The 4013-nt window shown below is 35.9% G+C and overlaps 1 long non-coding RNA gene across 1 annotated transcript; it reads left to right on the forward strand.

The window, feature by feature from the left end:
- The first annotated feature begins 2483 nt into the window (after positions 1-2483).
- Positions 2484-3621, forward strand: LOC144889166 (uncharacterized). The gene is made up of 3 exons (XR_013621628.1): positions 2484-2718; positions 3040-3169; positions 3390-3621. It is a non-coding gene; the product is annotated as an uncharacterized LOC144889166 (long non-coding RNA).
- Positions 3622-4013: the final 392 nt, after the last annotated feature.

Genomic DNA, 4013 nt, shown 5'->3' on the forward strand with positions numbered 1-4013 from the left:
CCATGTGGATCATACATACAGATTTTCCCACATGCTTAATGATAGACAAGCTGAAACATGATGAACCATGTGGATCATACATACAGATTTTCCTCGTATGTTTAATGATAGACAAGCTGAAACATGATGAACCATGTAGATCATACATACAGATTTTCCTCGTATGTTTAATGATAGACAAGCTGAAACATGATGAACCATGTAGCTCATACATACAGATTTTCCTCGTATGTTTAATGATAGACAAGCTGAAACATGATGAACCATGTAGATCATACATACAGATTTTCCTCGTATGTTTAATGATGGACAAGCTGAAACATGATGAACTATGTAGATCATACATACAGATTTTCCCACATGTTTAATGATAGACAAGCTGAAACATGATGAACCATGTAGCTCATACATACAGATTTTCCCAAATGTTTAATGATAGACAAGCTGAAACATGATGAATCATGCAGATCATACATACAGATTTTCCCACATGTTTAATGATAGACAAGCTGAAACATGATGAATCATGCAGATCATACATACAGATTTTCCCAAATGTTTAATGATAGACAAGCTGAAACATGATGAATCATGGAGATCATACATACAGATTTTCCTCGTATGTTTAATGATAGACAAGCTGAAACATGATGAACCATGTGGATCATACATACAGATTTTCCCACATGTTTAATGATAGACAAGCTGAAACATGATGAACCATGTGGATCATACATACAGATTTTCCTCGTATGTTTAATGATAGACAAGCTGAAACATGATGAACCATGTAGATCATACATACAGATTTTCCCACATGTTTAATGATAGACAAGCTGAAACATGATGAACCATGTGGATCATACATACAGATTTTCCTCGTATGTTTAATGATAGACAAGCTGAAACATGATGAACCATGTGGATCATACATACAGATTTTCCTCGTATGTTTAATGATAGACAAGCTGAAACATGATGAACCATGTAGATCATACATACAGATTTTCCAGGTTCAATACTGAGTCTGACCACATCGAATGAGGCTTTGCTATGATCGCGTCAATCACTTGGTTCAATATCCGCAGGACTTACAGCCTTCGTAAGCCTTCGTAAGCCTTCGTAAGCCTTAGTAAGCCTTAGTAAGCCTTAGTAAGCTGCATTGTGCAAGATATTTCGCCGATAACAAATTTCGCTCCCGAAGGGAACGGTTATTTACTCGTCCTTTAAGTTGCTGATGAAATATGTGATAATGTGATACATTAAATTATTAATTAAATGTGATACCATAAAATTATTAATTAAATGTGATACCATAAAATTATTAATTAAATGTGATACCATAAAACTATTAATTAAATGTGATACCATAAAACTATTAATTAAATGTGATACCATAAAATTATTAATTAAATGTGATACCATAAAATTATTAATTACATGTGATACCATAAAATTATTAATTAAATGTGATACCATAAAATTATTAATTAAATGTGATACCATAAAATTATTAATTAAATGTGATACCAGTAGTGTAATAATGTTGCTTCTGGGACACCTCCGTTTAACATGGGAAATCCCTATCTAATGTCATTTACCCCCTTGTCTTTTTCAAAAATCATAAACACCTCTATTTCTCCCACCCTCATCTTTATGAACCTTTTGTCTGTAGTACCTATCCTTAATGTTGTTCATTAGACCACTCAAACACTACAAATATTTGTTTTCTCTTATAGACCTATCATCCTTCTTCTACATATCATCTGGCAGATTAATCTTTGACCCATTCACTTCCATATTGCCCCTAAAGACCTCTATTTCTCTCACCCTGTTCTTTACGAACCTTCTAACCTTTTGACATGCTATCCTTATTCATTAGACCACTTAAACACCTGTGATCCTTCTGACCTTATGGACCTTTTAACCTTTTACTCTTAATATCATCTGGTGAATATAACCCACTCAAACAACGACCCTACAAATATTTGTTTATGCGTGGGAAATAATTTAATTCTCCTACAACTCTCCTCACCGTCTCATCCAACTCACCGGTATTTAAATTAATTCTCTTATTTGTTTTGTGAACTTTTTTACCAGTTGCCTTTTCAATTATACTTATTTGATATTTTTTACATTCATTTTGTTTTCCATTTATATACCACTCGAACCTTTTCTAATTAATAGCTCACTGTTAGGCTCATGCTCACTCGAACCACATACCTTGAGAAATGACGTTGTTTCACTTGGATAACTTCCAAGGAATTCTCTTTGTCTTGTTTCCTGTTTTTCACAAACACACGCCCTCAGTTTCCAAAAGCTGACAAGCACTTCAGTTCCCCGAAATACATTTTGTTCATTATAAAAAGAGAGGTCTCCGAATGGGACATTTAAACATTGTGAACGAAGATGAGCTTGTCTTATTCCAGTCTTTCCTCTGATGAAGAATACTCGCCAGGATATTGGTAAGTTCAGGTAAGTTCATTTGGTATTAAACACTGTTAATGAGAGCTTTGTATGTGATTAATTATACAACTAATAATTTATTTTTCCTATTCATTGCAGCAATTCAAATATTGTAAATATCCTGGCAGAATTTCAAGTTGTTTCTCAAGAGTTCCACAACGAACTGAATACGGGTTTGAATAACCTACCTCCGAGATGGTGGGCTCAGAATGAATTCAATGTTTCACCGTTCTTAGAAAATTCACGTGAAAGGTATGATAGAAAATAAAAAACGAGAGGTGTGTGCATGTGTGTGTGCATGTGTGTGTGTGTATGTGTATGTGTGTGCATGTGTGTCTGTGATTAAAATAGAGAGATCGAATTGTGAGGAACAGAAATGAAAAAATGAGATTGTGTGTGTGTGTGTGTGTGTGTGTATGTGTGTGTGTGTGTATGTGTGTGTGTATGTGTGTGTGTGTGTGTGTGTATGTATCTGTGAATGTGTGTGTGTGTGTGTGTGTGTGTGCGTGTGTGTGATGTTTTGTCAGGCTTACTTCAGCATATAATAGTAATTTCTCCTTATTTTGTTTGCAGTATTAACCTCGAAGACCAAAATTTTGAGTGGGATGATTTTGATCCCCCAAGGAGTGGTTATTTCCTACCAACCTGTGAACCTCTACATTTTCAACTCAACGATCTTGACGCTAAGCTGGATTTTTTCGAGGTAAGCATGTGTGTACGTGTGTGTGGTTCACCGTTTATAATAGGTACACCATATCCCTGCGCATCGTAAGAGGTGATTCAGGGTTGGTGTCAGGAAGGGCATCCGACCCTATATTAATAATAATAATAATAATACATTTATTTTGTATAGCGCTTTTCAAGACGCTTTGACATGGAACATAAATATGAAATAAATATCTCTCCCCTCTTGTCTTTAATAGAAAGAGATTCAAAACCTGAAGACATCTGCTGAACCAACCTTTGACTTGTGCTGGGAAGAAATTGATGACTTATGCTGGGGAGAAGTTGAATGTATACCTCAAGAAAAATGTTTTAATAATATAAAGATTTTAATGTTTTCAATATTTATATATATTTGTTTTGTTTACAATTATTTAATTCTTAATTACAAAAAGAGAATAAAGGAAAAGGGACAGGAAGGTGCGTCCCCCTCCCTTGGCCCCCCCTCATCCCACCCCTCCCCTCCCCTTGTGTGTGTGGGGAAGGTGGGGGTGGGATGAGGGGGGATCAAGGGTGGGGGACGCACTGGGGGTGGGGGATGATGGGTGTGGTCTGTGTGGGCGGGGTCTGTGTGGGCGGGGTCTGTGTGGGTGGGGTCTGTGTGGGCGTGGTCTGTGTGGGTGTGGCTTATGATTTTTGTTTATTTAATATTTTTTTTATTACCACTAATTAAATTAGCTAATCTGGGTGGGGTGAATAGAAATGTTGTTTAATGAATTATTAGCTTTGTTTTTTGTAATTCTTGCGAGTAAAATGAACCCAAGATTTCTTCTCCATTTAAATCATTTAATTTGTAAGTCCAAGGGACTGTATCCATTACATCA

Source organism: Myxine glutinosa, unplaced genomic scaffold (genome assembly GCF_964187855.1).
Source record: "Myxine glutinosa unplaced genomic scaffold, kmMyxGlut1.1 SCAFFOLD_1330, whole genome shotgun sequence".
Lineage (NCBI taxonomy): Eukaryota > Metazoa > Chordata > Myxini > Myxiniformes > Myxinidae > Myxine > Myxine glutinosa.